The sequence below is a fragment of the Schistocerca nitens genome, chromosome 6, assembly GCF_023898315.1.
Source record: "Schistocerca nitens isolate TAMUIC-IGC-003100 chromosome 6, iqSchNite1.1, whole genome shotgun sequence".
Lineage (NCBI taxonomy): Eukaryota > Metazoa > Arthropoda > Insecta > Orthoptera > Acrididae > Schistocerca > Schistocerca nitens.
The window spans coordinates 646,249,536-646,263,474 of record NC_064619.1 but is presented as its reverse complement, the minus strand read 5'-3'; the positions used below and the strand labels follow the sequence as shown (position 1 = coordinate 646,263,474).

The 13,939-nt window shown below is 45.0% G+C and overlaps 1 protein-coding gene and 1 pseudogene across 11 annotated transcripts in view; one reads left to right on the top strand and one right to left on the bottom strand.

Moving 5' to 3' along the window:
- LOC126262390 (hemicentin-1) overlaps nt 1-13,939 on the top strand; it is a 1,144,740-nt gene that overhangs the window by 239,091 nt on the left and 891,710 nt on the right. The gene's annotated exons all lie outside the window — the stretch shown is intronic.
- On the bottom strand, nt 5,131-5,249 carry LOC126191792 (5S ribosomal RNA; annotated as a pseudogene).

Sequence of the window (13,939 nt, the reverse complement as noted above, 5' to 3'; positions counted from 1 at the left end):
TTTCCATTGTCTACATCTACATCTACATGATAACTCTGAAATTCACATTTAAGTACTTGGCAGAGGGTTCATCGAACCACAATCATACTGTCTCTCTACCATTCCACTCCCGAACAGCGCGCGGGAAAAACGAACACCTAAACCTCTCTGTTCGAGCTCTGATTTCCCTTATTTTATTTTGATGATCATTCCTACCTGTGTAGGTTGAGCTCAACAAAATGTTTTCGCATTCGGAAGAGAAAGTTGGTGACTGAAATTTCGTTAATAGATGTCGCCGCGACGAAAAACGTCTTTGCTTTAATGACTTTCATCCCAACTCGCGTATCAAATCTGCCACACTCTCTCCCCTATTACGTGATAATACAAAACGAGCTGCCCTTTTTTGCACCCTTTCGATGTCCTCCGTCAATCCTACCTGGTAAGGTTCCCACACCGCGCAGCAATACTCCAAGAGAGGACGAACGACTGTAGTGTAAGCTGTGTCTTTAGTGGACTTGTTGCATCTTCTAAGTGTCCTGCCAATGAAACGCAACCTTTGGCTCCCCTTCCCCACAATATTATCTATGTGGTCTTTCCAACTGAAGTTGTTCGTAATTTTAACACCCAGGTACTTAGTTGAATTGACAGCCTTGAGAGTTGTACTATTTATCGAGTAATTGCCACCTGCCGCACCATACAACAATCTTTTCTAAATCGCTTTGCAACTGATACTGGTCTTCGGATGACCTTACTAGATGGTAAATTACAGCATCATCTGCGAACAACCTAAGAGAACTGCTCAGATTGTCACCCAGGTCATTTATATAGATCAGGAACAGCACAGGTGCCAGGACGCTTCCCTGGGGAACACCTGATATCACTTCAGTTTTACTCGATGATTTGCCGTCTATTACTACGAACTGTGACCTTCCTGACAGGAAATCACGAATCCAGTCGCACAACTGAGACGACAGCCCATAGGCCCGCAGCTTGATTAGAAGTCGCTTGTGAGGAACGGTGTCAAAAGCTTTCCGGAAATCTAGAAATTCGGAATCAACTTGAGATCCCCTTTCGATAGCGGCCATTACTTCGTGCGAATAAAGAGCTAGCTGCGTTGCACAAGAGCGATGTTTTCTGAAACCATGCTGATTACGTATCAATAGATCGTTCCCTTCGAGGTGATTCATAATGTTTGAATACCGTATATGCACCAAAGCCCTACTGAAAACCGACATCAATGATATAGGTCTGTAGTTCGATGGATTACTCCTACTACCCTTCTTAAAGACTGGTGCGACCTGCGCAATTTTCCAGTCTGTAGGTACAGATCTATCGGTGAGCGAGCGGTTGTGTATGATTGCTAAGTAGGGAGCTATTGTATCACATTGTATTACAGAATAAGGTTTCATTTCGCTCTAGTCGTCACTAGAGGGAGGGAAGAATGACTGGTGAAACGCTTGTGTGCGTTATTAATCTAATCTTGTCTTTGCTGTCGTACTGGAGAGGCATATATTTATCTGTAGTGTATTTGTATATTCTTCTCTTAACACTGGTTCTTGAAACTTCGTAACTAGGCTTCCGCGACGAAACTGGTATGTACGAGGACTATTTTTTGTTGTATTCAAGGTCCAGTCGGTCCCGAAATTAAAACCACAGTGAAAATCCGAGGAAGCTTTGCACAGCTGTGTTGCGCAGCATCTCTGGCATGCCTGTCGATTGCGTCACGTCATATTTTTCATTTCTGAGTGCACACTGAGCGCGTAAATACGCTCAGAACAATAGAGTGCCCTGCCAAGTGCTGACGAGAGGTTACGCCTGATTTGATGCAACCCACATAACGTAATTGTCATGCGTTTCCGTCATCACGACAATGTTCGGCCACCTATGGCAGGCGCAACGACGACGATCCTGCGAAGTGTTTGTTCACCCACCATACAACTCGAATTTGGCTCCCTCTGATTTTCATCTCTCCGCTCACATGAAACGCTGGCTATGAGGGCCGCTCACATGAATCGCTGGCTATGAGGGCAGCATCTTGGCACAGACAGCGAGCTGCCTTCTATGACAAGGGTACTGGAAAGTTCGGTGCCACTCTATGTCAGGCGTCTTAAGTCAGTGCGCCGACTATATGGAGAAGTAGTTGGAAGGTGCAGCTAAACGTTGCAGATAAAACTTTTTGATTGTTGCTGTGGTTTCCATTAAGCGACCATTTAGAGGAAGAAAAAAAAATAGCTCTCGTATCTTCGGGCGTCTATCAATTCACGATTTTCAACATTTCTGTGATGCTCTCCGTTAAGTCAAATAAAATGAAGACCAATTTTTAGTATATGTTCGATAGCCCGTGTTGGTCCTATTTAGTACAACTCCGATACACACGAGCAGTATTCTAGAAATGGTCACACGAACTCTTTGTGAGCAATATACTTTGTACACTGACTACATTTTGCTAGAGAGGTACCAATGAGGTGGAGTGTGTCACCTGCTTTACCTAAGATTGAACCTACGTGATCGTTGAGTTCAGTATTACCACACATTGTATATATTTGTATTTGTTTAGGTTGACTGGTTGCACTTGCGATCCTTTGTTATTTGAGCAATAAGACACAATGTTTCTACACATTTTTTAATTGCAGCAAGTTTTCAGTCTTTGCACCACACGAAAATCTTATGAAGAGCTGAGGTAATCACTGTGCAGTTTTTATCATATAGGGCGTGATTGTAGATAACTGCATCATCTGCAAAATGTCTGAGGCTACTACTAATATTGTCTGCCAGGTCATTAACAAACAATATGAACTGCAAGGGTTGTGAGCACACTTTCTGGGCATGTCTAAACGTATTTCTACGTATGTCAGTGTCTCTCTCTGTCCAAGATAACATGTGACGCCTTCCCTAGCAAGAAATACTTGATCCAGACACGAATTTTGTTTCATTCCGCTCATTATCACGCTTGCGTTAATAAGCTTCGGTGAGATACAGAGTCAAATGTTTTCCTGTAGTCAAAAGTTGTTGCATCCATTTGGCTGCCGTAACTCACGGCTTTCATGATGCCGTGTGAGGAAAATGTAATTTGGATTTCTCATGACCTGTGTATTCAAAATTCGTGTTGGTCGCCATGTAAGAAAAAGAATGGTTCAAATGGCTCTGAGCACTGTGGGACTTAACTTCTGAGGTCATCAGTCCCCTAGAACTTAGAACTACTTAAACCTAACTAACCTAAGGACATCACACACATCCATGCCCGAGGCAGGATTCGAACCTGCGACCGTAGCGGTCGCGCGGTTCCAGACTGTAGCGCCTAGAACCGCTCGGCCACCCCGTCCGTTCTATGCTGTTGAAAGAAAGAGATTAAGCCCAGATACATTTTGAAATAAATCAAACGTTACATTCTACAACAGATGGATGTCAATGATATTCGACACTACGTTTGCAGATCACTTCGGTTTCCCTTGTTGTAGGGGAGTGCAAAGTGGAACTAATCCCAGCCATTGAGCACAGTTTTTCTGTTCAAAAGATTTATGCTGTATTATTATTAAATGGCGGCCCTTTCAGCAGTACAGATCCGTGACAGGGTTTTCAAATTGGTCTGTAGTATTTTCTTTCCACTTGTAATGTAATAAAATATAATTTTTTTATTTGTTTTGTGACTATTAGTGTAATGTAATAAAATGAAATATGAGCCGTGACCTATATAAAAAAAACACACATTAATGCAATGGCTCAGCAGAAAAGAGAAATAACTAATGTAGGAATATTGTTAACAGTGTAATACGTTGTTTAATTTAGCCCGACGTGTTTAAGCACTCAGTAAACTAGCTCAGTCCTCAGGGTAGTTACGTATTTGTCGATACATCGTGGTTTCGTCTCGATTCCCCAATATAAGGTAATAAGAGTAGCATCTACAAATGAAATCCTATAATAGAACTGGAATCCTGTAACCAGACCTTTTCTGTCTGGGATGTTATCTCGTTATATAAAGAAAATCTGTAAGTAAAATTGTTAAATTATTGGTAGCTGCCTCCGGTCTTGTGGGATCTGAAATAAAGTTAGTTGTCCTAACCGACGGCACGTCTCGTAGATGAGCTAAAAGAAAAATGTTAAAGATTTTTCTAAGGTGGCGCCTAACAATGAAAATTCTTTGTTAAGGCCCATACCTACTTAATACAATAAAGGTATCAGATTTACAATAGATTGACGACATACACGAATTATTTTGACAAAATAACCATTATATTTTCGGGTTTTAAGTACAGCTTACTTTATCATCTGGTACAGCAAGATGAGCTGTAGACAAGAACGTCCTCTTAGGTGCGAATTCAAGCAGATAAGATAAGCGAAAGACAAAGGAAAGATAGCTCATGCATAGAAGCGTAACAGTCCATGGAATAACATGTCCATTGCAGTTCTATCTCTTTTTCTGTGGCGTACTTGTCGATTATTTATAAAATCTATCGTAATATTTAGTTTACATTTTTTTTGAAACCCAAGTCCACCCAGGAGAAACAGTACACACTATACACAGACTGCTGTTAACTCCTGGCTACTTTTAAACTCATGTCTTGGTAAACAACACGGAGTGCACTTGAGAAAAGTGCTTCTATGTTCATTTAAGTCGACATTAATTATTGTCTTCCTTCTGGTTAGGAGAGGTTTTACAAGCGACGAGGAAACTGCTGCGTGTAAATGCTGCGTCTCTTATTCGGGTGCAAAATTTCATCTGTCAATATTTATTATATATGAAAAATACGCAGTAGCTCTGTCTTCATTCGAAATCAGATAGTGGAGCCCTGCCACTGCTATGTTCGCTCTGAGATTTAAACGCTGTTCTAACTCAATCAACGACTTCTTTCCGCTGTGATTACTGAAACTGGCCACTGAACATACTCTCACCATTGCGTGTCTTCTTCACTTCGTCCGTCGAGTTCTGTTGCCGATACTCTTATGTTGTAGTTTTAGGAGTACACCGGCCGAACAGGCCTTGAAGGCCCAATGATACCGACCGGCAGCCGTGTCATTCTCAGCCTCTAGGCTTCACCATTTACGGAGGGGCGTGTGGTCAGCACACCGCTCTCCCCGCCGTTGTCAATTTTCGTGACCGGAGCCGCCACTTCTCTGTCAAGTAGCTCCTCAATTGGCTGAGAGCACCCCGCTTGCCAACAGCACCCGGCACACCCAGTCGGTGACCCATGCAAGTGCTAGCCAAGCCCGACAGCGCTTAACTTCGGTGATCTGACGGGAACCGGTGTTACCACTGTTGCAAGGCCGTTGGCTAGTGCCTATATCATCACGCTGACATACGTTAGCATGCAATCTGTGACACTTTGAAGGTGTCGGAGCTGAAGTAAACGACGGTTCAAATGGCTCGGAGCACTATGGGACTTAACTGCTGTTGTCATCAGTCACCTAGAACTTAGAACTACTTAAACCTAACTAACCTAAGGACATCACACACATCCATGCCCGAGGCAGGATTCGAAACTGCGACCGTAGCGGTCGCGCGGTTCCAGACTGTAGCGCCTAGAACCGCTCAGCCACCCCGGCCGGCGTAAACGAAGGGAACGGTCATCTACAACATGTGGAAAAACCAGGCTGTCGTTATGAGAGTAGAAGGACATGAAAGGGAAGCAGTAGTTGAGAAGAGAGAGGGAGTGAAACAAGGTTAGAGCCTAATGGTTGAAACGTTTTCAGTCGGTACAAGCAGCAACCTGTCAAGGAATCCAGGGAGAAATGTGGAAATGGAATAAAAGTTCAGAGAGAAGAAATAAAAACTTTGAGTTTCGGTGATGACAGTGTAATTCTGTTACAAAGGACTTCGAAGAGGAGCTGATCAGAATGGATATATCCTTGGAACAAATTATAAGATGAACATTGACAACCTTAAAACAAGGGTAATGGTATGTAGTCGAACTTAATCAGTTCAAGCTGGGGCAATTAGATTAGTTTCAAAAATGGCTCTGAGCACTATGGGACTTAACATCTGAGGTCATCAGTCCCCTAGAACTTAGAAGTACTTAAACCTAACTAGTCTAAGGACATCGTACACATCCATGCCCGATGCAGGATTCGAACCTGCGACCGTAGCGGTCGCGCGGTTCCAGACTGTAGCGCCTAGAAACGCTCGGCGACTCCCGTCGGCAATTAGATTAGGAATTAAGACACTAAAGTAGTAGATGAGTTCCGCAATTTGAGCAGCAGAGTAATTGATGACACAGAAGTAGATAGGATGTAAAACATAGAACGGCAATAACAAGAGGAACGCTTCTGAATAAGATAAATTTCGTAACATAAAGTATAAATTTAAATGTTAGTAATCTTTAGTGAGGGTATCTGCCTGCAGTGCTGCCTTGTACGAAAGTGAAATATAGACTGTAAGCAGTTCGGATAAGAAGGGAATAGAACCTTCTGAAATATGGTGCTACACGCGAATGTCGAAGATTAGTTGGGTTGATAGGATAATTAATGAGGAAGAACTGAATCTTAGGTGGCATAAAAGAGCATTATGGTACGACTTCCCTAAAAGATGCGGTCAGTCGATGGAATACATCTTGAGGGATCGGGGGATCGACATTTTGGTGATGAAGGAGTTAAATTTTGTAGACGAAGAGAAATGAGTCAAATTGATATAATTAGAATTATATGTTAATACATTAGCTGCTGACGGGCGTTGATATATATCAACGGGGACAGATGAAAATGTGTGCCCTGACCTGGCACTCGAACCCGGGATCTTATGCATACATGGTAGACGCTCTATCCATCCGAGCCACAGAGGGCACAGAGGAGAGTGCGACTGCAGGGACCATCTCGTGCACGCCTCCCGCGAGACCCACATTCTCACCTTATGTGTCCACACAATACTTCGTTGTGTTCCTACGCAACACACTCATTACTCGTGGACGACATTGTTACCAAGTCCCGTAAGAGTTCGGGTAATATGTGTGCATCCGCACAGAAGAAGAAGGTATTGCCAGAACTATATACTTATATGGATATGGCGTCTGTTCTTTCGGACATGTTCGAAAGAACAGACACCATATCCATATAAGTGCAAATGTATATAGGTTGCAGCAGTTATTCAGAGAAGATGAGGGCTGTTCAGAATAGACTAGAGTGGAAAGTTGCATCTAACTAGACTTTGAACAGAAGACCATAACATTAACATCTGATTTTAGCTTAAATCCCTGTAGGGATAAGTCCGCAGTAAATCATTCTTCCTTACTAGCGCGTGGCTTATTTAAATAGATCACTACGAAAAGAAAAGCTACCGATTGCTCACTTCTCGGTCGGAGACGACGGGTCAAGCCCCTCGTAACTATTGCAGCAGGGTTAGCGCTTTGCGGGTTCATCCCAGGTGCCAGGCATGCCCTGCATTATTAGCGAGCCCTCACGGAGCTGAATCACGCGCGGCGCTTCCGACCGCAGCGATCCGCCCTTTGGAAGTCGCCTGCTGAATAAGTGACAGCCAGCCGCCCTGCGAGCCACGTGTGTGTGTGTGTGTGTGTGTGTGTGTGTGTTGTGTACGGCTCGCGTGACGGGGCAGCCGGCCCGTCTTATCTACCAAATGAGCGCTTTCAATTATGTCTGCCGTCCGCCCCCGTGAGGCATTGCCGACAGCCACGTAAGCGCTCACGGGAGGCGCCGCGCCGCGGAATAAATCTGAATTAATGCCCCGCGACACCTCCGCCCGCTGCTAGCACCCTTGCCGCACGCGCTGCTATCTTTCCGTGTCCACACCACACTATCGTTTGCCATCGCCGGGGGAGGACACGTGCAGCGATTTGCTCACCGCTTATATACAAATTGGAGTAGTACCTGCTTTAATCTTAACAGACTGGCGTATCAAACCTGAGCTGCAGCAGGGTGTAGCAGAGCTGTACTGGTAATTTAAAATTGCAATTTGGGACAGTGGCACAAATGTTCCCGCGATACCGTTATGCACAAATTCAAAGAAACCGTACTGGAGAAAGATTGTGCTACAGTTCTGATGTCCTCACGGTATATCTTCCGCAGGAAGCATAGAAACAAGACCAGTAACCTCCAACTGCCACCACCATCACCGATTCTTGAAAGTATCGAATTTCCTTGCATAAAACAGCTTCAAACGTCTGATTAGTTTACAAATGAGTTAATGTGTTAAATATTTGACGTTAAGCATGCAAACGAAAAAAGGTTAGAAAGGGTTTGGAATTGTGCTTAAAGTTTATTGAAAGTCGGTAAGTGCTCTTACTATTAAACATTAGAAGAGTATAATCGAGGGTAATTTACGCTAGGTTTAAAGCAAAAGCTAGGTTTTCACACATCTCATGTTTATAACCTTATACCTGCTGAACTGTGTGTCGAACAGCGTTATAATTTCGCAGTCCATTCAGCTACATGCTGCTGCATGTACTGTATGTAATAAGTGATAACTTTTTTCCCTTTCATCATTTTGTAGCGGATGTCAGCGGGAAAAAATTTATAAAAGATTTGAAATTACATGTAATCTTTGTTGGAAGTCGCTGGGTGCTCCCACTCTCAAAATACTGGTATTCACCGTTTCTCACTTTAACAAGCCCTAGTTGATTTATAGTGTTAAATTTTAAACGTGAGATCATACACTGATCAGCCAGAGCATTGTCAACACCCATCTAATAGCCGTTATGTCCACATTTGACACGGATAACGCGGTGACGCGTCCTGGCACGGAAGCAATGAGGCGTGGGAGGTCACTGGAGCGACCTGGCAACACATCTGCACACTCAAGTCGCCGAATTCCCGTTAATTTCGGAGAGGAGGGTAATGAGCTGCGACGTCACGCTCAATCACGTCCCAGATGTGTTTGATCGGTTCAGATCTGTGGCGTGCGTAATATTAGACCTTCAGTACACACACCATCAGATTATTTGACTTGTCGCTCTAACGAAATAGGCGAGTGTCAGCAATAAGTCTCGTGGGCTTACCGTGGCGTATTTATCTTCTGCCGTTAGGTCAGACGATAGAAATGCCACTTGCACGCTTAGAGTAGCAGATTGACAACTTTAAACAGAACTTGATTAATTTTCACACACATTTATTAAAATAATAACAAGCATAAAAATTACTTAACTTGGTTCTGGATGCTATTTACAGTTGACAATCTGAAGTTCCTTTGGTCTTGGTACATTAATCTTATTCTCACATATCTCTGATACTTGACAAAAGTGTCTATACATTTATCTTCATGTCTATGTACAGGAATATGGTAATCTTCTTTGGCGCAGACTGAAACTTGACTATAGACTGGTGCAGACAAATGCAGACTGACTACTCGGAGGTCTATACACTCGTTATAATACCTCGCGCGTTCATGTATCACTGCGCGAGTGTGATCCGCGAGGAGAAAAGGTTCTACGTTAGCAGCAATCTCATTGGCTGCGTTACATATTAATACGCGGATCGGCGGAAGCAGAATTTGGTCCGTCTCTATGGCAGCACCAATTCGTATTGCGGAGACGGACGAACGCTGCGTGTGCGCTGTTGTGCTTAGCGGGGCGCGCTCCAGTGGGAAAGTTGTGTACGCGCTGACTACGCGGAACTATGTACACAACAAGATCTGGACAGTTGGGGGCCAGCACATCAACTGGAACTCGCCACTGTGTTTCTCGTTCCACTCCATCACACTCCTGGCCTTGTGACATGGCGCATTATCTTGTTGAAAAATGCCACTGCTGCCGGGAAATATGATCGTCATGAAAGGTCTGCAACCAATGTGCGATATTCCTTGCCCGTCGTGGCGCCTTGTACGAACTCCACTGGACCCATGGATGTCTACGTGATTGTTCCTCAGAGAACAACGGAGCAGCCGCCAGCTTGGCGCCGTACCGGTGTCAAGGAGCTGTTCCCCTGGAAGAGAACGGATTCGCGTCCTCTCATCGGCGTGATGAGGAAGGTATCGGAATTCGATGTTCACGTGCTCATTTCTGTCGTAGTTATCGATGTCGTGATGTTAACATTGGCACATGCATGGGTCGTCGGCTGCGGGGTCCATCGTTAGCAGTGTTCGATGCACTGTGTTTTCAGACATAGCTGCACTCTGCCCAGCATAAAAGTCTCATGTTATTTCCGCCACAGCTCGCCGCCTTGTCCTATTCTGCCATTCCGCCCAGCCTACGGCGTGCGACGTCTGTAATTAGGGTTGGCCATCCAACTACACGACGCCTGCATGTGGTTTTCTCGTCGGTTTCGCCACGTCCTGAAGACAGTCACCACAGCACTCCTCGAACACCCGACAAGTCATGCAGTTTCCGAAATGCTCTTGCTGAGCCTCCGGGCCATCACATCTGCCCTTGGTCGAACTCAGACAGATCGCGCGCCTTCTCGCTGATACTGTGTGCACCGTGCCTATGTCTGACTAGTAGCATCACTCGCCAGGTGAGCTGCTATCGCCTGGACAGGTTTATATTGGTGGTTATAATGTTCTAGCTGATCATTATAAATGTTAATGAGCATATTACAACAGCAAATTAAATTTTTGTTGCCTCCAGAAGCCTTCAGACAGGCAACCTGCAACTGGGACTGTGCCCCACGTTAATCGTTTAGTAATATACAGCAGTAATATATAGGTTGAAGTAGAATTCCATTGACAAAATTTGGTAAGTTTTCAAGGGTCTTTTCTGAATATTTTGGTAATAGGAAGCCTTGGTCTCCGACGCCTCGTTACAAACTGATGATTTAATTATGACTCTGTCACACATTTTGTATCACTGGTAAGAGACGAAAAATGTTGGTGTCAGAATTGCGCGTCCTTTTTTGGGCTAATAATAAATGTCTTTTTTTCTTCTGATATTGTGAACAGGAGTGCTTCTGAAACTTCTTGGCAGATTAAAACTGTGTGCCGGACCGAGCTCTTCTGCGAGCTTCTGTAAAGTTTGGAACGTAGGAGACGAGATACTGGCAGAAGTAAAGCTGTGAGGACGGGGCGTGAGTCGTGCTTGGGTGGCTGAGTGATCGACGTCCGCCCCGAGCATATGGAACGAACGTAAACGGCACGGTAGCTCAGCGTGTTCGGTGAGAGGGCTGCGTGCTCTCTGTAATAAAAAAACTGAGTCAAGGAATCAACGATCAACTTGAACGGATGTCTTGCGACGTCCGTCCAGACCAAACGCAATGAACTATATCGAACAAAATAAAAAAAAGTGGTAGAGCACTTGCCCGCGAAAGGCAAAGGTCCCGAGTTCGAGTCTCGGTCCGGCATACAGTTTTAATCTGCCAGGAAGTTTCATATCAGCGCACACTCCGCTGCAGAGTGAAAATCTCATTCAGGAGTGGTTCTTTTGAACTATAGCGTGTTATTTACAACGAACTTAATGAGGGGATAAACATACTGTGAAGCAGTAGTCAAAATGCCTGCCTTTACACAGATGTCTACAATATGATCGTGGTTCAGTACTACGTGTTATTCTTACAGCACATTTTTGAACAGTGGCAGTTTTTTAAAGACTCGTTATCGCCGAACTGCATTCCATACATTATTGAATGAAAATACCCAAAACAGTGTTAATTTATTGATCTGCCTCTCCCCATTATATGCAGTAATTCGAAGTGCAAATGTGGTTGAACTGAGCTGTTTTAGTAGTTGGAAAGGTGCTGTCTTTTTTAGTTTAAATTCTCTGGAGTATTGGCACCTAAACAATTTGAGGTTTCCACACTTACTATATGTTACACTTATCGTCTGTGAAGTACAGGGTGACAATTATTGAACTATATGAAAAAAATTTAATCAGTTACAAACTACGCCGTGCACACACTTCATTCAACATGTAAACGTCACTACAGATTTTCAGATTTAGGTTATGAAATGTTCGATATGTCTATCGTAATTGGCGTTGATGTGGCGCAGACAAATAACGATTTTATGCATGACCCGCCGAAATATCGGAACATCGATGGTGTCGGTGACCTCCGGAATGAGTGTCTTCAGCTCAGCAGTGGTTTTGGGGCTATTGCTGCACACCTTGTCTTTTATATAGCCCACAAAAAGGAGTCGCATATGTTCAGAGCCGGAGAATACGGTGGGCAATCGAGGCTCATGCCAATGGCCTCTGGGTACCACTGGGGAAGAATGCGGTCCCCAAAGTGCTCCTTCAGGACATCAAACACTCCTGCTTCGATCGGGTCGAGGTCCATCTTGCATGAACCACATATTGTCGAAATCAGGGTCACTTTGAATAATATAGGCGAAATGATATTCCAAAACCTTCACGTACCGTTCGGCTGCCACTGTGCCATCAAGGAATATCGCACCGATTATTCCGTGACTGGACATTGCACACCACACAGTCACCCATTGAGGGTGAAGAGAGTTCTCGTTCGCAAAATGCGGATTCTCAGTCCCCCAAATGCGCCAATTTTGCTTATTGAAAAAATGTTCAAATGTGTGTGAAATCTTATGGGACTTAACTGCTAAGGTCATCAGTCCCTAAGCTTACACACTACTTAACCTAAATTATCTAAGGACAAACACACATACCCATGCCCGAGGGAGGACTCGAACCTCCGCCGGGATCAGCCGCACAGTCCATGACTGCAGCGCCTTAGACCGCTCGGCTAATCACGCGCGGCTTGCTTATTGACGAACCCATCCAAATGAACGTGGGTTTCGTCACTAAACCAAACGGTACTAATTTCCATAATGTCTCGCGGCCAACCATGCAGTTTGAACATCCTAACACAAACCGTTCAGAGGTTATGACGATTTTATTTCATATAGTTCATTAATTGTCACCCGGTAAGTACCTTTTGTTGTACAAAACTGAACATGTTAAGTCTTTTAGAAACTGAGAGTGAGACCATTTCCACAAAACGTTACTTACCATTCCTTCTGTTGCTGTATGTAAGAGAATTGCATGTCATGGGATGAGTTCGGTTTCGCGTCACGGTTTTGTTTTAATCTGCCAAGATTCGTTTCGAAGTGAAAGAGTTATTCTGGAAACAACCCCTCCAGAGCGACACAGACAGCTGGGTTCGCGCTGTCTGCTAAACGAGCTTCCGCCCGGCTCCAGCCTGGACAGCGTGAACGTCGCTATCTGGAATGATGGATGACCCGCTTATTAATGGAAGCGCGCCCTCCCCTCATTAAATTTTCGTGGTTGGCCCGAGCTCCGTGAAAGTAGCTGTCCGCAGGAAGCGGCGAACCTGCGGTGGGGAAAGAAAAAAAGATTGGTTGTGCCCCGGTTGGTCTCCGGCGAACGACCCAGTCGCATTGCAGCGGGCTGTGCCGCTTCCAAATGACCTAATTATGCGGGTCAAAATTAAAAGAAGCGATTTTCGCGGAGTGCAGCGAATGAGAGGCGGAGGGTCGTTTCTAATAAGAGCGCGAGTCAGCAGCGGCGTACGGGGAGCGTGACGGATGGACGGGGAGACCTAAGTTGCGGGCGGGGCGGTGTGAACGAGCAGGTGTCGGCTGGCTTTAACTGCGGCGCCACGGCTACAGGCCAACTTTTTAGTGGCGGCCCGTATGTCCCTCCGCTAGAGACGTCTTACGCCGTACACATAAAACTCATTTCAAAAAGTTGCCAAGTTGGGCGGCAGGGCGAGGCGAGGCGAGGGCGGGGCCGATATGAGATGGAACTCCAGATGCACGCCCCGCCCGCTTCCCATGCGAGAGAAGTTCATAAAACTACGGCGGGCCGGTAATGCATCACGGAGTGCGCTCTGCTCAGACTGCCTGTATATACATCAGGCGGCGGACCTAGCTCGTCTTGGGGCTACGGCCGGCAAGCGGCGACCGCCGCTCATATTGGTGACCTGATGCACGATTTCTGGCGCTACGAGTGCTTCAACATTATCCTAAAAAATGTGGGCGATGTTTCGCTGTTCGTTTATAGTTACTAACAAGGAGAGATTCGCAGTGGTGGGATCGATGTTTTTGAAACAAAATGTACTGTAATATAATTTAAGCTCCAACGAATCCTGCAACCATACCCCTGTTGAGCCCACGGTT